Source organism: Leptonychotes weddellii, chromosome 7, assembly GCF_054177405.1.
Source record: "Leptonychotes weddellii isolate Sample4059 chromosome 7, ASM5417740v2, whole genome shotgun sequence".
NCBI classification, from domain to species: Eukaryota; Metazoa; Chordata; class Mammalia; order Carnivora; family Phocidae; genus Leptonychotes; species Leptonychotes weddellii.
The window spans coordinates 23,859,159-23,882,555 of record NC_138375.1 but is presented as its reverse complement, the minus strand read 5'-3'; the positions used below and the strand labels follow the sequence as shown (position 1 = coordinate 23,882,555).

Genomic DNA, 23,397 nt, shown 5'->3' with positions numbered 1-23,397 from the left:
ACAGATGAATGGATAAAGAAGATGTGGTATATATATACAATGGAATATTATGCAACCATCAAAAGGAATGAAATCTTGCCATTTGCAATGACGTGGATGGAACTGGAGGGTATTATGCTGAGCAAAATAAGTCAATCAGAGAAAGACATGTATCATATGACCTCACTGATATGAGGAATTCTTAATCTCAGGAAACAGACTGAGGGTTGCTGGAGTGGTGGGGGGTGGGAGGGATGGGGTGGCTGGGTGATAGACATTGGGGAGGGTATGTGTTATGGTGATGCTGTGAATTGTGTAAGACTGTTGAATCACAGACCTATACCTCTGAAACAAATAATACATTATATGATAAAAAAAAAAAAAGAAGAAGAAGAAGGAGAATGAGAAGGAGAAGAAGAAGATAGCAGGAAGGGGAAATTGAAGTGGGGGGAATTGGAGGGGGAGATGAACCATGAGAGACTATGGACCCTGAGAAACAAACTGAGGGTTCTAGAGGGGAGGGGTGTGGGGGGATGGGTTAGCCTGGTGATGGGTATTAAAGAGGGCACGTATTACATGGAGTACTGGGTGTTATATGCAAACAATGAACCATGGAACACTACATCAAAAACTAATGATGTAATGTATGGTGATTAACATAACATAATAAAAAAAATTTATTTTGGCAAAAAAAAAAAATTCAGTCTCTTACTTCTTTAGTTTTCTCTCTCTCTTTTTCTCTTCCCTGTACCCTGCCCCAACCACAATATAAATCAGCACAGACAACAATGTGGGATTTGACAGTAATTGCTATTAGTTTTGAATAATGAATACATACCAAGACTTGGGCATTACAAAAGTTGTTGTGTTGTACATTATACTTTTTTTAGGATATCCTTAGGTATATTTGTGTTTTCTCTATCTTACAGCCTATCTCATACTGCTCTGCATAGAACTTTTGGAATATCCCACCAATAAGATGACTGTGTTCTGTACAGACTTATTTGGTAAGGTATGGGTTACAGAGTCTTGCATATGTCTCTTCAGAAATAAGGCTGAAATGTAGGTGCTACCTATACACAAAACAGCTCAAGACTGTCTCTAACTTGCTATAAATGAAGAAAAGTACTGATTTTCACTACTTATAAGGTGCATTTTCTCATAGCTAAGTATATCCTCAGAGATGTTTGAATAAAAAGTTTTTCCTTAAGTCATAAGAAATCTTAATGAGCAAGAAACATTTATTACATAAAACATTATATTTAAGTTTCCATAGAATTGTACCTGAAACTTTATAAACTCAATCTATTCCTTAAGCTCTGAAGAAGATGGATGGGTATTTCTATAGAATGCTCTTTCAGCTTAGCATTTGTCAGCAGGACAATTCAACTTGAATGTCTTTTCCACATGGCATTGTTATCAGAAATAGCCCTATCTTTTTTGAACCCCAGGTCTTGCTGCTTCAGGACATAAAAAGTATTTCATGCACTAAACTACCTCATTTTATCTATTGTAACTAAAAATCAACTAGTCCAGAGGGACTCAGGTAAACGCGAGCACAAATGTATTTAATATGTTGCCCCACTAACCTTCAGCACCAGTGGAGACTGTATACAATGATGGCATATACATTTTTTAAACATTTTTTTGTCCAGGTAATTTTATGTATATGTAATAAAAAAGTGAAAAAATATATATGGTAAGGTGAGAGTAAGTCTTCTTCCCATTACCCCCAGCCATATAGCACCATCTCCAGAGGTAATTACCATATCCAAACTTTCTCTATCCTACCAGAGATATTATGCACATGTGTGAGTTTATGTACATGACCATTGCTTTGACACAAATGGTGGCAAATAATATACAGTGTTTTGCATCTTGCTTTTTCATTTAATATATCTTGGAGTTGTTGCATATCAGCTCATGTAGATCTGCCTCATTCCACTTAATTGCTGCTTAGGATTCCACTATTTCATTGCACTGTAATTTATTTACCAGATCTCTATTCATGGAAGTTCATGTTATCTCCAGTTTTTTGCTAATACAGACAAAATGCTTCGGTGAATAAACTTTGAGTATGTATGGGAATATTTGTCAGATAAATTTCTGGAAGCAGAATTGCTGGGTTAAAGATAGGGAATGGAAGTAAAGGCATTTTTGAGTAAAATCTCAGAAATGATCAGAGATTTTGTTCCTTAGCTTAGCTCTATGTCTGTCTTTCTTCATTCTGTCTCTTTCCTAGGGATTCCTTAGCTGAGACTATAGTACATCTCATTCTACTTTATTTCTAGTACAATGAATTCTTTTGTCTTTTTATTCTATCTGTTCCATCAACCATCAAATCTGGATCAACCAAAAAACATCTGCCTTCTTCGCTACTACACCTAGACTGCTGTTTGGGGGAGACTCATGTAATTTGGCTCTATTAGAAACTTATGTTTTCTAAGATCATTTAGAGACTCCATTATATTCAGAAATCCTTTTACTTACACCTATCTTATTGTCCTACTTTCAGTATTGGCCATTCCACTAGCTGACTATATTTATAACTTTCTATCTTACTTGTACCACTACAGGAAATTGCTTGGTTTCCCACTTCTTAGAGAAACACAGTTCACTAGCTAAGAACCCCCTTAATTCCTCTTTTAACACTCAAAATTTCTACTTGAAATTCTCAGTGATCTCAAAGCAAGAGTTTCCCTTTCACTATCCAGTGCTAATCTTTCAATGTACTCCTTATTCCCACTACCTCTCTACTGATTTTTTGTACTCTCTTGTATAAATAAATTCTTAAAAATCCACTCTCTACCCTTTATTCTCCTCCAGCTATTGCTTCCCATTTCTTCGCAAATATCATTCTTAAGAGAACAGGCCAAAGAATAGATATTGGTACCACTGTTTAAATTCCTATTCACTGAAGAATAGGTCCTGCCTCTACCACAACACCGAAACTACTGTTGTTATGATCTCCAGAAAGTGTCAAATTTCTAAGACTTTTGAGCAGTCTTGGGCATCGTCATACTTGAATTTTCTCCCTTGATTTGCCCTGAACCCCAATCCCTCCAGCAAAATTTCTGTTGTTTTTATTATAATTTATCTTTTTGTTTTCCTTTCCTTTTTAAAAGTAAACTATTCTGATTTCTTTCTGACTTTAGGTCTATGTTCCCTAGGATTAAGTTCTTGTCAAGCTTTTCTTCTCACTTTTTTTTGTTTGTTTCCTGTTATTATGGCATGAAGTCTAAATTCTTCACTCTAATTTTTTTAATTGAAGTATACTTGACACACAATGTTACATTAGGTTTAGGTGTACAGCATAGTGATTTCACAACTCTATACATTTTGCTATGCTCACAAGTGTTGCTACCATCTGTCACTGTACAAACACTACATTACAATATCATTGACTATATTCCTTATGCTGTACCTGTCATCCCCAAGAGTTATTCATTCCATAACTGGAAGCTTGTACCTCCTACTCTCCTCTGCCCATTTTGCCTATCCTTCCAACCACTCTCATGTGGCAACCACCAGTTTGTTCTCTGTATTAATGGGTCTGTTTTTGCTTTTTTTATTTGCTTTGTCTTTTTTTTTTTTAGGTTTTTTTTTTTTTAAGAGAGAGAGAGGGTGAGCATGAGCAAGCATGAGCAAGGTGGGATGGGCAGAGGGAGAAGCAGGCTCCCTGATGAGCAGGGAGCCCGATGCAGGGTTCCATCCCAGGACCCCGAGATCATGACCTGAATCAAAGGCAGACACTTAACTGACTGAGCCACCCAGACGCCCCTGCTTTGTCTTTTAGATTACACATATAACTGAAATCATATGGTATTTGTCTTTCTTTGTCTGACTTATTTTACTTAGCATGATGCCCTCTTAAGTTCATCAATGTTGTCACAAATGACAAGATCTCATTCTTTTTTTATGGTTGAGTAATATTCCATCATATATATATGTTTATATATACACACCACATCTTCTTTATCCATTGGTCTATTGATGGACACTTATGTTGCTTCCATACCTTGACTATTGTAAACAATGCTGCAGTAAACATAGGAATGCATATATATTTTCAAATGAGTGTTTTCATTTTCTTTGGGTAAATACCAGTGGTGATCCTTTATTTTAAAAAACCTTGTCCCTTACTTTTTAGCTTCCTGATTCAATCATCTTCCTCTGCACTGAGCCAATGGCTAAGATGATGATGATCATAACAAAGTGAAGGAGGAGGAAGACTTAACCTGAGTAATAGCATATTTCAAGGTACAGAGATTCTTCTTTTTTTTTTTTTGTGGATGTTGTCATGAGGAATGTGAATTTTGGAAACAGTGAACATATTCATTAAGTAGAGATAGAGAAAAGTTGTTGCTTCTGTATCCCATACTATGAAAGGAACATGTGGTCACCAAATGTAATGAAGTAGAACTCCAGGTTTTCACTGTTTTCAACTTTGGAACCTGTCTTTTGTCCCAAACCACCAGGTCCCTTTTGCATGTTACCCCCTCCCAGAATACACCCCACACCATTTCCAAGACCATGTTTTTAGACTCATGGCTGTATCTTCTTTTCTTTAGTCTTAGCCATTTGAAACAGAACTCCAATTTATAAAAGTTGTGAAGTATTTGGGGGTAATAATAGTGTCAGTTATTTTTTGTCTGTTCAGCTTTCTCAAACTTGAAGAAAATAAGCAATTTTGTGAAAATATGTAAATATGTATTATCTTCACCAGCTACTGCTTGACTTTCCTCTTCAGTCATTCTGGAACTCCGGGTCCAGTTCAAGCTCCTTTCCTGCTGGGCCTGTGTATATCCCCAGCTTTGGTCTCACATGCTGTAGACCATGTGCCCAGCTCCACTATTCCCTTTGCCAGATGCAGCCAGTTTTATAAATGAAATTATACATTTGAACCAGATGAGTTTGGCTTGGTGATTGGCCCTGTACATAGTCTACAATTTGGGTCAGACTTATGAACAGTTTGGTGAATTTGGCATCATATTTGGGGAAGTGTGGATTGTCTTAAAACTCCAGAGAGAAAGCTTTAGGATCTCAGACATTCCATCTTTTGTGGGCTTCCAGAAAAGGCCACCCTCAGCTGGCATGGAAGAGAGGGCTTATTTTCAAACTATTCAAGTCATGTTGTGACTAGAATTTGAAGTCTGGTACAAAACCATGAAAACTGAAGAGATAATCTGCACTGATCCTGGAATAAGCAGCTTCACTCTACTGTATAGTGACTCTGGTGTAGATGGTCCAGGAAGATATTTCTATCACCGAACCATAATTTTATGAAAGAGTTTACTTAAGCTATTTGTATTCCTTAGAATAAATGTCCTTTCTAAAATGTGAGAAAAAATAAGTCCAAGTTAGTTAGTTGAGGGAAGACAATGGCCTGATCCCTTGTATCAATTAAAAGAGATTTGTAGGTTCCAAGGTATGGGATACCTCTGTGCTGCTGCTTCTTGTTGGCTTTGGGAGGAATGAGACTTCAATTAGGATCTCAGTGCTAAGGCCTGAGAAATTTTCCATCCCACATTTTTAAAGAATCATAAAGCAGCTTGAAAGAAAGCCTCACTCACTCACCCGGAAACCTCCACTGAAAATAAATAATTGAAACCATAGCTGAGCATGATTAATGAAGATACATTATAATAATTTATTATACTGTTTTTGGAGTGCTGTTTTTCCTCCATTTTTTCTCATCTGTCTCCTATATTACCTCTACTACTACTCTGGAGACTGAGCAAAATGCAGATATTAAGAACATAAAGATATCAAAAAGTTAGTTTTGGCTGAGTTAGCAGTGACCACATTACAGATCTCAGATTTTCCCTCCCTTCATGTGGCTTTTTTGTAGGCTGGACAATAAATTTACTAGTATGAAGTTAATTCATATATGATCCAAACATGCTGCACTGGATAAAAGGGAGTAACTGTGGATAGGTCTGCAGGGAACTTCTAGATCAGACTCAAGTATGGATGGAGGGACCCTCAAATTTAGATGAAACTTTTCAAATCTGGCAAATGCTTTGCTAAAGACATTTGTAAAATTCTTAAAACAAATAACAGAAAGTCCTCCTTGTGCCTAATTACCACATACATTTTCATAGAGGAAGTCTTATAAAGTAATTATAGTTCATTAATGCTGGTTCTATTCACCTGACTATATCTCTACCTTTTGGTTATGGTATTGCCTTTTTAACATTAAAGAACCTTCTAATTGCACCACCTACCCCTTGCATTTATAAAGCCTTGATGTTTAAAAGTGTTTAATTTCATACAGATGATTTAAATTCATCCTAAAATTCTGTGCTAAAATGGTGTTTCTTATTTAAATTGTTAAAGTTCTTGTCTAGCAAAGAAGGGCTTCTGTAGTTTTATCTCAAAAGAGTATATTTAGAGCAATGATTCTGAACCTTGGCTTCACATTAGAATCATCTGAGGAGCTTTAAAATATTCTGATGTTCAGGCTGTACCCCAGACCACTTAAATCAGAATTTTAGGACATGGTACCATAGTACTTTCCCTAGATGATTTCAATGTGTAGAAATCATCCCTAGATAATTTCAAGGTTGAGACTACTGATTTAGAAAGGTAGCACATTGTGATGAAACCAGTTCCTTGGTTGGCATTCCATTTCCAGCACTAAATTCACTCATTCAAAAATATTTGAACATCTAATAAAAAAACAAAATTCCTAATATACACTGGTACATTCAATATATGGGTGGAATTGTTATAGTAATGATAATACCTATTAATAAAAGTATTTTATGAATGGCATTATACACATATAGAAAACAGATATATTAGTTTAATTAGATTGCATTTAAAGTGCCTTGCTATGCTTCACAGTTAAATTATGTATGCTGCATTCATAAGGATGACAAAACCAAATAGACATATCTCACCCACCTTTGAGCAGGTTTTTACCTTGTACTTCCCTTAAAGTGACTATTTTAATTTTACTTTGGATTATATACATATTATCTTTAGCAATGCAGGGAAAAATTTATTCTTTGTTACATGCTAAACTCTAAGCTCCTTGAAAATAGAAAATGTTTTCTTACTCATACTGGCCTCCTTCTCTTAGCATGGTGCATCACTCTCCATGATGCTAGCATGCAACCTGTTTTCTATAGCCAATGTTATAAATAGGTTGCATTATATTGGTTTGGCCATATTGGGGAGGTGATTAAAGGTAGGATATTGGATGAATTATAAATTGTACATCCATTTGGCTATGTGTGTGTGTGTGTGTGTTTGGAAAGAGATTTTCTATTAAAAGAAACTGTGCTTAGCTTAGTTTGTTCCTTGGCTCATGGTCTCTTGCAGTAGGCATTTTCCTGAGGGTTGTCAGAAGACTGATCTTGTGGGTGGTCTGCCATACTGAATTTGGGAACTAAGATCTCAGATCCAAGGCCCTCATCCCCCATAATGCCAGCAGACGGTACAGTCCATCAACACCTAATTACTTCCTAGTAGTTTGAACCCACAATCTTTTTTGGTTTGGTACCAGAATCAACTTCAGAAGATGTTGAAGAAAGAATGTCTGGAATTGGGAGCCTAAATATGTAGACTTTCCTTTGGGAGATGATTGATCAGAAGAACATTTGTTATCCACAGTACTTACAAATGACAACTTTGAGGAGGAAAGGCTCTCTGACCTCATGGCAACTGTTGCTGTCCACTAAAATTTCTGCTCTGATTGCTTTTTAATAAGAATTTGAGATGGAAACCAGTTAATTAAAAAGATATAGTCCTTTTAACTATCAACTGGCTGTACCTCTAACCACCCTGCACCAGACTGCACTTGCAGCTATGTCTCCATAGAACTGAATCCATGACCTGTTCTAAAGTAACTTAGGGGAGACTCTAAAACAAGGGTAGGGAGTGTTTCTGAAAAATGGTCTTTTAAAACAAAGAAAATATTTTTTTAAAGAGTGATGAAATACAAGAGTATCCATAGTTTTTGCTTTTCTCTAATAAATTTATAGCCATGTAGAACATTATATAAAAATGCTAGGAACTATAAATGGGCTAAATTATTTTATTCTGCTATTATGGGGAAATCACTCTCAACAAATTTTATATCCTAATTAATATCACAAACCCCACAACACCCACAAAGACAAAAGCCATGTAAATCTATTTAGGAGGCAGAAGCAGAAAAATAGTGGTAGATAGATGACAACTTCCTCCTTCTCTTAATGCCCTAAGGAAACATATTGGTTTCCTATAGAGGGACTGACTAGCTTTCTTCTAATATGTATTAATTATTTTATTAAAGTTATGCTTAACAGAGTAATATGACTGTGTATAAAATTGTGCTGAAGATATTTCACCATTGCCAGAGGAGATGTTGGTCCTAATCAGTATCAACCCTAAGTATATATGAGCATCTTCTAGTAAAACTAAGTTAATTTTTGAAAGGAAAAAGGTACATTTAATCCTGATTCTTAAAGCTAATTTAAAGAATAAAAATCCTTTAGGTCTGAAAAGTAATACTGATTGTCAGCAAATATTGTTAATTTGGACGTGTTACATGGACTAGGAGATATTGAAAAAGGAAGAAAGGAATCTGAAGTTTCCATACCACAAATATCAATCAATATTTAGAATTTGAATGTATCAGAATTCCAAAATAATTCTTCAATCAATAGTTTCTGGTATATATCTTACCTGAGGAAAGAAGAGGCAAGAGCCTGTTGAAAGAACAACTTAATGGTACTATTTCCCATCCCCACCCAAATACCTATGTGAAGACCTATTCCTTCTTCACAATGGCATTCAGACATCTCTGATGTACAGATTTTTGCATTCACATAACAAATTTCTCCTGGTTTTCCCCCACTATTAATCAGCTACTCCTGATTTGCTGCTATCAATCAAATATTGCATCATTAATCCATTTAGAATAAAAGTGTAATACATTTTGTAGTAAAATTTTGTTAAATCCAAAAGATCCTGTTTATCCCTGTATGATGGGAAAACATCTGCATTTTATTTTATTTTATTTTATTTTTTTAAGATTTTATTTATTTATTTGACAGAAAGAGACACAGCGAGAGAGGGAACACAAGGAAGGGGAGTGGGAGAGGGAGAAGCAGGCTTCCCGCAGAGCAGGGAGCCCGATGCGGGGCTCGATCCCGGGACCCTGGGATCATGACCTGAGCTGAAGGCAGACGCTTAACGACTGAGCCACCCAGGCGCCCCAAAACACCTGCATTTTAGAGGGTCATTCTAACTAAGTCTAAGAACACCCCACTTGACATTGTAATGCAAATAATTTTTGAAAACCACAGTTTTTTAAAAACAAAACCCAATTAATGCTATAACTGAAGAGACACAAAACAAAATGCAAGCCAATGCAAGCCACATCATTTTTTTCTAAGAGTTGCAAAATTCAATTAGAAGAATATTTTTTTTTAGAAGAATATTTTAAATGGTGTTTTAAGGTGTTTTAAGATTAGCCTTTGGTCTTCCTCTAGACTTTATAATATATATTTTGTAAACTATTTCCTCTGTTCACCCTCATCTTTCCTCACATTTAGCACTGATTTAGATTATTTGGAATGGAAAGGTTTCCCTTTCTTTAAACAGATCTTTCTAGGAGGGAAGTTTTACTGGACTCCCTTCCTAATTGGTAAGAGATACTATGTAATTCTCAGTATTCCCCACCAAGAACTTTACTAGCATGATTGATCTATTTGGCGTTAATCTTCCCTTTACTCTGTTTTGTGATCTAGCGTATGATGGGGCAGTGCCTGAGAGAGCCATAGCACCAGTTTCTACCATAAAAATATTCACTTCTAGTGAAGTTTTCAAGTTCAGCTTCTTACTGTTTGTATGAAGACAAAATATAGCTGACCCAAAGATATTCTAATAGCACATCGTGGGAAGACCAACCAGCCAAAAACATCATCTGATGTTCATTTTGTTCCCTAGTTTAAGGAGAGAAAAGCAAATCACACCTTATATGTAATGCCATAAATGTGCTTTCTTTGGTCGATTATGAAGAGCGGCATTGGATTTTAATACGTTGATCTTTGACTTGTGGGAGTGAGACATTTTATAATCATCTGATCATCTGGTTTGCTTCCAGTGTAATCATTTAATTAAGGTATAAAAACATAATGAAGGCAACATGGAAAGTATTAATATTAATATATGACATTTATTGAATGTCAGCATTGTCCTAGGAATCGTACAAAGCACAAAATTAAAGTGCCTGCCAGTTAGCTTAGCATACATCTGCCAAATTTTTTAAGCAATTATAAATTTTTTTAAAAGACCTAGAAAGTGTCTTTATAATCAAAAAAATTTGGCTAATCCTTTCACCAAAGTCCTTTATCATTGATCTATTTTAATAGTAACTGCTTAGAAATACTACTTCCATTGTCTTAATAAGTGTGCCAGAGTGAACTGGAATAACTAAATCTTCCTGTCAAATTAGCAATGGAATGAGGGGTGAGGGGTGAATAAAAAGCCCTAACAAAAACTAATTTTAGGGGTGCCTGGGTGGCTCAGTCAGTTAAGCATCTGTCTTCGGCTCAGGTCATGATCCCAGGGTCCTGGGATCAAATCCCACATCAGGCTCCCTGCTCAGCAGGGAGTCTGCTTCTCCCTCTCCTGTTCCCCCTGCTTGTGTTCCCTCTCTCTCTCGATGTCAAATAAATAAATAAAATCTTAAAAAAAAACTAATTTTAATCTTAAGAGCCAACTAAAGGCGAGATTGTGTCTCATCCTAATAAGTCTTTTGGTGTAAGTCACTGTATGTTACTATATGTTCCCTAGCTGAAACAGATTGTGAGCATGAGGCTGATTTTTGAATTCTGCAGTGATTTCACTGATTCACAAAAAGGGAAAGCCAATAACTATGCTTGCAAATACTTTCTGTGCTTTTAAAGTACAGAAGTCCTATCTCCCTTTTTCTATTTATGACTAAATTGATCCCCGCCCCCCCCCCAAAAAAGGAGGAGGAGGACGAGGATGGGAATTGGGGAAAGAGGCAGAGAAGTCAGTCCACATATGCTACCTGTTTTCTTCACCACTCACTCTTCTTATTCCCAACTTGACATCCACTCTTACAGGGGAAAGGGTTAGACGTCTGCTTTCAGCTCAGGTCATGATCCCAGGGTCCTGGAATCGAGCCCCGCATCAGGCTCCTTGCTCGACGGGGAGCCTGCTTTTCCCTCTACTGTTCCCCCTGCTTGTGCTCTCTCGTTCTCTCTGTCAAATAAATTAATAAAATCTTTATTAAAAAATCTCTTGTAACCTTTGATTACCAAATCGAAAGGCTTTTACATAGTCTTTACTTTTTTACTTTTACTTAGTCCTTGTTTTCATGCAGAATATGAAACAGTTGACAATCAGTTGATACCGTTGAACAGCCTCTTTTACTAATTTCTCTTTCCAAGGCTTTGTGACACCGCTTTCTCCTGGGGTCCCATTGCCATCTTCTTTTAATATCCTTTACTGCCTCCTTATCTTTTTCCACCCTCTAAACAGGCATTTCTATAAATTCTATTCTTGATGTCTTATTTACTTTGTCTTCAGCAACTCCTTTTATTCCTGTGCTCACCATATGAATTTAACTGTGAGGTCTAGTCCACACCTCTGTTGTCCCTCTGTTCCAACCACACTGTCCTTTTTGGCATATCTTGTATTTGTCAACACAGCTCTCACGTCAGAGGTTTTGCATTTGATGCTCTCTTTACTTGGACTGTTCTTCCCCCAAGTATCTGAATGGCTTGTTTCCTCATCTCCTTCAGCTCTCTGCTGAAATGTAACCTTACAGGTAAGGTTGTAAAACAGTAATTCTTACTCTCCACCCTCACTTTCCTGTCTTATGTTTCTCTATGCTATTTAATACTATCAGAAATATACATTTTTTGTTTGCTTATCATCTGTCTCCCCGTCCTGTAATATGTACCTCATAAAGGCTGGGATCTTTATCTGTTTTGTTCGCTGCTATATTCTCAGTGCTTAGAACTGTGCCTGGCACAAAATAGGCCTCAGTAAATATTTGTTGCATGAATGAATGAGTTAGCAGAGTTATAAGAAAGTCAAACTCTTCATAGCTGATGCCATAGGGATAATTGCAGTGGGGCATCTTTGTGGGTCACCTTTCAGACTATGGTATGAAGATTTGTGTGGAAGTGATTTATCAAGGCACTTCTCTAGAGATACTGCTGGAGAAAACAGAAATAATTAGGCAGGAGATAGCCCTGAAACTGACTCCAGTGCTTTTGCCTGGAAAGCTCCTTACAGGTGAGATAAATTAGTCAAACATCAGTTTTATAACAGTCCTGAGTTCAGCTGAATTAATACTTTGTATCATCAACAATTTGAATTTTATTAATATAGCCAAACACAGTTTATTAAGAAAATCAGTAACGTGTGGAAGCCAACTAAGATTTTAAAATTTCATGGTCTTGGCAGGTCTTTTTTTTTTTTTTATGTTATGTTAGAGTACATAGAATACATAGAGTACATTATTAGTTTTTGATGTAGTGTTCCATGATTCATTGTTTGTGTATAACACCCAGTGCTCCATGTAATACGTGCCCTCTTTAATACCCATCACCAGGCTAACCCATCCCCCCACGCCTCTCCCCTCTAAAACCCTCAGTTTGTTTCTCTGAGTCCATAGTCTCTCATTTTGCCAATAACCAAATGATATGCCACTACAAATCACAAGGTTCTTATTTTGAATTTTCACTATATTCATATTGGACTCTTCTAAGACCAGCATATGGTCTCCCCATTATTTTTTATGTCCATAGGCCCATAAATCCCATGAAACAAAAAAAGTCTTCATAAAAATATTCCGTCAAAAGGCTTTCTGTTAACAAAACTAATTCTTTTTTTACACTCCTGAAAATTTGTCATAAAATTCAGAACTCTCTGAAGTCTGGTTAATTCACAGAACATTAGCTTGCTTTCAAGAAAGCAAATATCACAGTGAGTTCAAAGTAAAATTTTCGGGCACAAGAGTATATAGCCATGTCAGAAAAGGCTTTATTTTAAAATACTTCCTTTGAGGAACATTTGTCTAGACATGTCTTCTTGCCTCATGTGAAATTAATAGCTTAAAAAGAACTCTGTGAATGGTTCCAAATGCAAACTTTAAAATTGTTGAATAACTTAATAAGGATGCATTTCATTCCTGGTTTACCAAATATGGTTTTGACAATGCTTCCAACAGTCAAGATGGTTTCTGTAATGGAAAATGCCACATTATTTAATAATAATGGCACCCTAAAAGGACTGTAAGTGCTCTTTAAGATATTACCTGCACAGACCATCTATTTAGTATTAGAAAAATAAGCTGATTAGAGTGTCCTTTGAAATCATTAATGGAGTAGAGAAAGGTTTTCTAACTTAGAAAAAGTCCTAAGTCACAGAAAAAGTCCGAGCCTTTCCTCTATTAGCAAACAGAACTGTTCATCTGTGCAAGAATTGAGTGAAATAGCATTCGTCTTTATGACATGGGCACACACTTTGATGGAGAAAGTAGACTCACTGAAATTCTACACACAGTATCTGTGTCTCAGATACTCTTGCATTTCTTGTCTTATTCAGTCCTCAAAAACAACCTTGTCAGATAGGGATAATTATGTGTATATTACTGATTTAAAAAAAAAAAAAACTTCTAAGAAATTCAGAGACTTGTGGCCAAACTGGACCCAGGTCTTATGACTCCATAGCCAGTGTTCTTTCCCCTAAACCACACTATCCCATGAGTCTATCCAGTTACCTGAGGCAGAAATGGTATTCACAATCCCTTGGTCAAAAAATATCATTAGCACTGTCACAGATTTCAGTACTCCACCCATATTCCTTCAGAAACTTCTCACAGAAATGTTTATATTCTCTCTGCCTGTTCCAGATTCTATGGCTGTGTAACAAATTACCCCACAATTCAGTGGCAGAAGACCAACCACTTATTATGCTCATGGATTCTGCAGTTCAGGAGTTTGAACCAGGCATGGCAGGGACAAATGGCCTCTGTCGATGATGTCTGGGCCATCAGCCAGAAGGCTGAGGGATGGAATCATTGGAAATCCACTTTATTCACATGTCTGTGGTTGATGCTGACTACAGGCTTAAATCTTAGTTGGAGCTGTCAGCCAGACATCTCCATGTGGCCTGGGCTTCCTCATTACATGGTACTTCAGTTCTAAGGGCAAGACTAGCCCAAGAGGAGTCAGAATCAGTCGGTGTAACACCTTCTTGAAGCTAGCCTTGGATTCACACAGTGTTAGTTCTGCTACATTTTGTTCATTAGAAGTGAGTCATTAAGGCAAGCCCATATTTAAAAGAAGAAGAATTTGACTCCCTTTTGTGGGTAGAGTTTTGGAGAATTTGTGAAGATTAAAATTTTTAAATTACCACAGTGCTCCTCCACCTGGCTTTGGAGTGCTTTTGCTTGCAAAGCCTGCCCTCTGACTCCCCAGGAGGATTGCCCTCAGGTCGAGTTACTTTGTTTCCAAGCCAGAAGTACCTGAAAGTTGATATGAGGAAACCCTTTTTCACAGGGTAGAACATAACTCACTTTCTGATCCCGCAGATTCCAAAGAAGCTACCCTCCACAGAGCTTTGCTTAAAAACACACCCTTGTTTGGTTTCTTTTTTCCCCCTTAATACATTTTTGTACACAAATTTTCATCTCATGGTCCTTTCCCTGGGAACTCAACGTATGACAGGGATGACTAGCATATCTGCAAAATGATTCTGACCTTGAAAGGCAAATTCTGATGGTACCATCTTTGCTGTCCTAATCTGCCCCCAACATGTAGCACATAGTCATATATTCTAAAGGGTTTTGCCAAGATTTATTAATTCACAGATTCTGACCATCACAAAATATTTGGAAATACTTTATATTTTAAAGATCTGAGCCTCTTTTGATTGTTGAGAGGTTCAACAAGTACTTTTATTAAGCTTTCTTCTCTAGTTAATTTCCTAAAGACATATTCTCTTTGTAGTAGAGCTTTAGATTTCTCTGAGCAATCATTGAGCTTTCTCCCAGTAATTGCATTTGCATACATTATTTGTGCATTAAAGCAGAGAAAAAATATGTTCAATAGAATTTCCTTTGAAAGGCAGTGGATATGACAATGTGGATTGTAGGTACCATCACTAAAGACAGAGATGCAGTCATATGTAGTGAATAAGTACTTATGGAAGAAACAGCATGAAGAAGGGAGAGAGAGCAGAAGGAAAAGGAAAAGTGAAAGAGCAGGAGAGAAAATGGAGGGGAGAGTGAGGAGAGAAAAGAAGGAAAGGGGGTAGCAAAGAGAAGGTGACAGTATATTTTTCAGTGATTTCTTCACAGTGATCTCAGAATTTTTCATTAAATCTACAAATCATAATGTGGTTCATGTGTTTGGGTTTCCTGCAGAAGCAGGAATGGAGAAAAATTTTGTGTTAAGTTTGTGCAAGATGCTGAATCTAATTGATGCTGGAATGAAAACAAAAGACCACTAGATGTTTGTCAGATATTTGCAAAGGTCATTGGGAGGCCACTGGACATTCCAGGTTCTGAAACTGGGGGTTTGGCACACTCTGTAAGGGTCAGGGAAGTCCCAATGACATCTGGGTTACATTTGTTTTTTCTCTATGAAGGGATGAGAGCAAAATGCCTTGTCATCACTGGAACCGCCACAGAGTAGCCTGGCATAATGATGAACTTTTTAATCTACTTTATGAAGGTGGTTCAGTCTGGATGTCTCTCAGGATTGTTGCCTTCAAATTTTTAATTTAGTGAAAACCTATGGCAACTCACAATTTCTACTTAAAGCAGCACTTGTGGTTCAATGAGTGAGAAGTTTTCCCAAACTAAATTTTCTAGAATCATCATTATTAAGTGGCAGTGTTGTAGTATAGATTGAGAATATTCCCTATTTCTTGTGCTTTCAGAAATATCTAGAAGGCAGGTAAATCATGTTACTTTGCCCATTTTTAATGAAATTTAATTTTCACTTGCCAGTGGTTCCAAAACAAACCCGTGAACTACCAATAGTTCATACTTCTAACAGCAATGTAGGAGCAGTGTGGAATTAGAAGTTAAATTCAGAGACATTCATTTTGGTGATACCAGGCCTACCAGTCAGGGTTCTTTGACATAGTCAAAAGGGTTGAATTGAGTAAATTTTGGAAGAGGTTATTTATAGAGCTGTAAGCAGGGCCAGGGCAACCAGAAAGGTGTGACTGAAGTACACAGGGACTATTAACAACAAGAAACCATTGTCACTACCGAGGCCTGAAGAGGCAACAACAGACAACAGTTCTACCAACAGACGCTGATGAGAACTAAAACTGGGGGAAAAGGCTACCTGAGAGGAACCGTGGCCTTAGGGGCTCAGCAACTACAAGAACTGTAGTACAACAGGGAGAGAACAGAGGAATGAATATCCCAATCTTTTTCCAATCTCCCACTGGTGCTGCTCATTGGCAAAACCTAAAAGAAAGCCAGAGAATAAAGGGCCTTGGTTAACTACTCCACAGAGGTCAGCTCCCAGCCCAAAACAAGGCAGAAAAACTGAGAAATTAGGGGAAGGAGGTTGCTAGCAAATGGAAAATAACCAACATATCATGTTTAGAATATCATTAAAATTGACTGTTTCTTTTTTCCAATGCTGTAGGAAGCTCTCATTTCTTTTAAACCTACCAACTACTTTTACCCCACCTGAGTTTTACCAGGTTGAAATAAACATGAAACTACGGGACAAAATTGGATAGAACTATATTGTTAGGGGAAAAAATCCTAAAATAATTTACACACTTATAAGTTCCTAACTGACTTGAAGCTTCAGTAGTGGAAATAACATGCAAACAGAAATCGAATGCAGGAGAAAGTTCTAGCTCTACCTAGAACCTAAAACCTAGGCCTCCAGTCAGATTTGGGAGGGACCTCAGAACACACCATCCATCTCCCTTGTTCTCCATGAGACAGCGTGATCTGAACATGTTGCACAACTAGAGCTATTGAATTTTAACAGCTCTTGTGTCAGGCTTAGTAAAAGAATACTCTCACCTCAAAATGCAGACATGTGTAAGTTTAAAATTCCTACATGAAATACTTTGGACATCTTATACAATAAGATACTGTTGGATCTACTAAGCTCATAAATTGACATTTCTTTGTATAAGAAGCTTATTTGATTGCAAGTATTAATAATAATGCTTCATTAAGAAATTAGAAATCTGAAATGCTAAACCAGAAGGGATGCTGGAACTAAAGGTATAAACTAAGGCTTACAATCACCCCTGTGTTCACTAGAAGGTATAATTCATCAAACTTATGATTATCAAAATGACAAATACACAGATATTCTTTACTCTTTGGCCATGTCCACACATTAAATCCATGTGCCAAATGGGAGTCCTTTTTTATTGTTATTATAGTGGTTGATCATTAATATTTGATCAGATATGTTTGAAAAGAATAGAACAGCTCTACATAATATGTCATCAGGGAAATACACATTAAAATGATGATGAGATACCACTATATTCCCTATTAGAATGGCCAAAATCTGAAACACTGACAAAACTAAATCCTGGTGAGGATGGGGAGCAACAGGAACTCTCATACTTTGCTGCTGGGTATGCAAAGTGGAATAGCCATTTTCAAAGACAGTTTGGTGGGGTTTTTTTTACAAAATTAAAAATTCTTACTATACGATGCAACAAATGCACTTCTTAGTATTTACCTAAGGGAGCTGAAAGCTTATGTCCACACAAAAACCTACACGCAGATGTTTATAGCAGCTTTGTTCATAATTGTCAAAGCTTGGAAACCACCAAGATTTTTTCAGTGGGGGGATGGATAAACTGCAGTACATCCACACAATGAAATATTATTCAGCACTAAAAATAAATGAGCTATCAAGCCATGAAAAGACACAAAGAAACCTTAAATGCACATTACTAAGTGAAAGAAACCAATCTGAAGAGGCTATATACTGTATGATTCCAACTATATTACATTCTGGAAAAGGCTAAACTATAGAGATAGTAAAAAGATCACTGGTTGCCAGAGCACAGAGGATTTTTGGAGCAGTGAAAATACTCTGTATGTATTATAATGATGCAAATATTTCATTATACATTTGTCCAAATCCATAGAATGTACAACATCAGGAGTGAATTCTAAGGTAAACTATGGACTTTAGGTGATTATGATATGTTAATGTAGATTCATTCTTGGAAAAAAAAAGTACCGTTCTGGTGAATGATAATGAGGAAGACTATGCATGTGTGTGGGTATGAAGTATATGAGAAATCTCAGTACCTCCTTCTCAATTGTAGCAAACCTAGAACTGCTCTAAAAAAATACAGTGTTTTAAAAAATTGAACTTTCAAGGAGTGTGAGGTATATATTCCCTGCTGAGTTTGGTGTCTGGAGGCTCTGTATTCTTAATCAATGGAACTTTTTGACCTTATATAATTAGGAACTCGGGGTCAATCACTATCCAGACTGCCACAGACTAATGTACTCTAAATTTCTGGTTTTCTATTCAATAATAATTAAAGATTGTACTCACCCATATCAGTATTTTCAGAGTATAAAATTTCTCAGGTCATAGAAGAAAGAGGTAAACTTAAAATCAATTAGATATGAAACATAAAAAGTTGTACAGGGACGATTTGATTTCTGTTGATCTCATGGCCTCTTTAACTTTGCCAGTGTATAAACCTACCCTCACTTGGTTCCCACTACCATAGGAATATTCTCTATAGATGTTTTAGATTTTTTTAGAGCAAGATGCTGAATTGATAAACATCTTGCAAGGAAGAGAAAGACATTAAAAGGTGGAGATGAGAAGGTTCCAAAGATGAAGTAGGCTACCTTCTAAATTTTGCCTAAGGACTCATTGTTGAGCTCTGATGTTATGGACTGCTCACCATAGTATTAAACCAAACTGGGAAAATAAGTCCACCAGAGATTGACTTGACCCATTTTAGTTGTATAATAACAACTTCACATTTTCAAATTCTGGTATAGTTGTTTCTGTAGTGAAGCCCACAAGAGATTTTAGCATCTGAACTTTTAGTATCAAAGTTCATATAAATGGTTACCTGCTCCAAGATGGAATTCTTGGTATTTCTAAAATACTTTCCTTTAATGATATAATATTTATCTTTTTTGGGGGGGGAAGGCATAGAGGGAGAGGGAGAGAGAGAATCCCAAGCAAGCTCCATGCCCAGTTCAGAGCCCAATGTAGGGCTCGATCTCACAACCCTGAGATCATGACCTGAGCTGAAATCAAGAGTCAGATGCTTAACTGACTGAGCCACCCAGGCACCCATATAATATTTATCTTTTACTGAGGTGCAAATGAGGAAAAAATAATCCTCATTCCCTTACCGCTTTCCATTCCCCTAAATAGTTGTTTTTCTGCTGAAATGAATGGAATTCTACAAATTCCCAAGTCTTCCAAAATAATGCAGTTTTTTTTAATTAAGTTCAACTAGCCAACATATAGTACATCATTAGTTTTTGATGTAGTGTTCAATGATTCATTAGTTGTGTATAACACCAATTTATATGACAGACACATCTTTTCCTTAAATTGGGTGAACATTTTCATTTACTCAATGGGAAAAATATAAATAAAAGTGTGTAGGGAAATATTACATGCTTCCTGATTAGGAACATTATGAATTGCTCAAAACAGTTTTAGATCCTCTTGAATCGACTTTATTGTCCTTTCATCTGCCTCACACTTTAGTGGAAATGTTTTCTCTAAGAGCCTTCCTGACTATGCTGATTCCTCCAAAAAGCTTTTTCCAAATATCTTTTCATAATTGATTTCTAATTTAATTTTCTTATTGTCAGAGACTATGCTTGGTTTGATTTCAGCCTTTTAAAATTTGTCGAGACTTGTTTTATGGCCCACAATATGGGCCACAAGAACATAAAACTATTGTTATTCTATAGAATGTCTATAAGTATGAAATAGGTAAGATGGTTGACATTTTGTTCACATCTTTATAATCTTATTCATTTCATGTATGTATGTTTGAATAATTGCTGAGAAAAGAGAGTTGAAACCTGCAGCTAAAACTGTAGATTTGTATAATTTCTCCTTTCAGGTTTGTCATTTTTCACCTCATGAATTTTGAAGCTCTGTTATGGGGGATGTGCACATTTAGAATTAATGTGGCACCTTTAACTAATGTGGGCACCTTTCCTGGCCCATTTTTAATTGACCTATTTATCATTGTGAAATATATCTCTTTATCTTTGATAATATACCTTATTTGAAAGCCATTTTGTCCAATGTTAAAATAGCCACTCCAGCTTTCTTTCTACTAGCTGCTCATGGCATTTATATATCCATCATTTTACTTTAAATCTATCTGTGACCTTATGTTAGAAGTGGTTTACTTTTAGACAGATATAGTGGAATCTTGCTGTTTCATCCATAATGACAACCGCTGCCCTTTACTTGGAGTATTTAGGCTGTATCATTTTAATGTAATTATCAATGCTGTTGAGTTTAGAACTACCATCTTTCTATTTTTTACTTTTCCCAATTTTTGCCCTTTTCCTGCCTTTTTAAAAAATTAAGTATTTTCTAGAATTCAGTTTTATCTCTACTACTAGCTTATTCATTTTTAGTGGCTTCTTTAGGTTTTACAGTGTAGGTTTTTAATTTACCTATCACGTTCTACCATCAAATAATATTATACCACATATGTATAAGAACCTCACAACACTACATATATATTCCCCCATCTCTTTGCTATTGTTGTCATCTATTCTACTTCTAAATGTTACAAATCTCAGTAATTATTTTTACTTGAAACAATTATCTTTTAAAGATAATTTTAAATGCTAAATATCAACTTCTTACCCACATTTTTACTATTTGTGGCATTTTTCATTCCTTTGTGTAGATATAGTTTTCTATTTGGTGTCATTTTCCTTCTACTTGAAGAATATCTTTTAACATTTCAAATAGTATAAGTCCTCTGATAATGCTTTTACTGGTACTGCTTTTTCCTTTAGGTTTAATAGAATTTTTATCTTTCATTTTAGAAGGATATTTTTGCATAGAATTCCATGTGGATAGATTTTTTTTTTCTTTGAACACTTAAACGAATCTTTTTATTTTACTTTGGCTTACATAGTTGAAGCAAGCATTCTGTGGATCCTCATCTTTGTTCCTTTCTATGTTCTCTTTGTTCTTTTTTATGTCTTTTTTTCTTTAGTTGCTTTAAAATTTTTCATTTCAGTGCCTGTTTACAGCAATTTGTGATTTGCTTTAGTATGGTTTTCTTTGTGTTTATCCTGCCTGGAGCTTATTGAGATTTTAGATCTGTAAGTTTATAGCTTTCATCAAATGTGGCAAATTTGGGACCATTACTTTTTTTTTTTTTAAAGATTTTATTTATTTATTTGACAGAGAGAGAGATAGCGAGAGCAGGAACACAAGCAGGGGGAGTGGGAGAGGGAGAAGCAGGCTTCCCGCCGAGCAGGAAGTCCGATGTGGGACTCGATCCCAGGACCCTGGGATCATGACCTGAGCCGAAGGCAGACACTTAACGACTGAGCCACTCAGGCGCCCAGGACCATTATTTTTTTTAACATTTTTTTAGGTCACTTTCCCCCTCCTTTTGTAACACATACTACAATTATGATAGACCCCTCACATTATTCCACAAGACACTGAGGCTCCATTTATTTTATATTTATATATATGTATATATATATTTTTATTTATATATTTTTTTATATTTATATTTTTAGTCTTTTTCCCTGTTAGGTATCTTTAACTTTTTTTATTTTTTTCATTATGAATGAAAATAAACACTTTAAATGGTTACAGATTTTTTATTGCAGATTCTCTGTTCATATCCTTTATCTAATTAAATTGCTCATATTTCCTTATACATTTGAGAAATTAGTCCATTGTCATTTAAATTGAAAATATTTATATTCATTCTTTATTTATTTTACTTGGAGAATATGTATGTATATTTCCATACAGAAGTCTACAAATTTTTTAACATAAGTATTCAAATTGATTATTTTCCTTTATGAATTTTTTGTTTCCCATTCTATTAAGAAAGGCCTATTTCATTTCAAGAAATAAAATAGTCTCATTTACTTTCTCATATTTTGGGTTTTTTTAAATTTTGAAGCTTAAAATTTTGATTTATCTGGCATTTAGATTTAAAAAGTGAAGTAGCAAGACTTTTTCCTATAAACATAGTTGGTTTCTCTAATACTGCTTACTGGATAATCCATCTTTCTACCCACTGATCATACTCATCACCTGAATCAGGATTAGGTTTACCTGTGAGTTAAATACTAAAAATAAAGTGACGTGCACAAGAAAAAGTATATTTCTCCCTTATAATGGAGGCCTATAGTCTAGAGTTTATAGAGTGGCTCTACTCCATTAAATCCTCAGAGGCACACACTATCTCATTGACCTACTACTTCTAAAATGTGGGGCTTTTGGGTCCAAATCAAATGTGAGTCAAAATGCGGTGCTATTTGGTTCACATTGGTTTCATTTGTATGCTAAGCAACAGATGAAGGAGAGGATGAAGAAGAAAACAAGAAAAGGGTGTAGAGATAAATTATTTTTTAAGACAGTTTCCCAAAAGCTGCTACATAACACTTCAGCTTAAAGTTCGTTGGCCAAAAATTATTCTCTTAGCTACACATATTGCAAAAGATGCTGGAAAAAGTATTCTTCATTTTGAGCATGTATGTGCCCACCTAAAAATGATGGAACTATGGGAAAAGTTACCACTGTTTAACACAGGAACTATGGGAAAAGTTACCACTGTTTAACACAGAAGAAGATTGTAGACTTTGGAAGGGAAAATTCAATCTGAGAGGGATTGAATAGAAAGCAATTACATTGGTGGGATGTAAATCCTTCTTTTGCATGCTGTTCTTCTGATTTTAGTTTAAGTCTGCTGAATATACTAATTCTTGAAGAGACAGATTTCAGTTGTAGAAACTAAAGAGGAGCTGAGTATCAAAGTGAGATCAGTATGCTGTAGGAAAAAAAACTGCTCAAAGATATAGGGCCCCAAAACAAAAAATTCATGGGATATAGATCCCAGAGATTTACAGAAATCTTAGGAAGGGTTTAGGACTTTGTTAGATTATGAAATTAATGGGTTGAGGCAATCCTAAAAATATCTCACAGGTTGAGGAAACTCCATCAGATATCTGGGTTTTGAATCATTTTATCAACCCCCCCCACTCCATGTATAAAATACAATAAAATCCCAAGTCATTTAGTAGCATTTTACTCAGCAGCTATTAAATTTATAGATTAATTTATGTGAATTGACATCTTCGCAATATCTAGACTTTTCTTAAACAAGACACATATTTTTACTGATTGAAGAAGAAAACTGAAGCATTTTAATTTTCTTTTT

At 35.9% G+C, this 23,397-nt stretch overlaps 1 long non-coding RNA gene across 1 annotated transcript in view; it reads left to right on the top strand.

The window, feature by feature from the left end:
* Positions 1–887: 887 nt before the first annotated feature.
* Positions 888–23,397, top strand: part of LOC145722542 (uncharacterized) — a 226,482-nt gene continuing 203,972 nt past the window's right edge. Inside the window, exons 1-2 of the long non-coding RNA XR_014146872.1 lie at positions 888–986; positions 4,130–4,239. This is a non-coding gene — a long non-coding RNA (uncharacterized LOC145722542). The remainder of the gene's footprint in view (positions 987–4,129; positions 4,240–23,397) is intronic.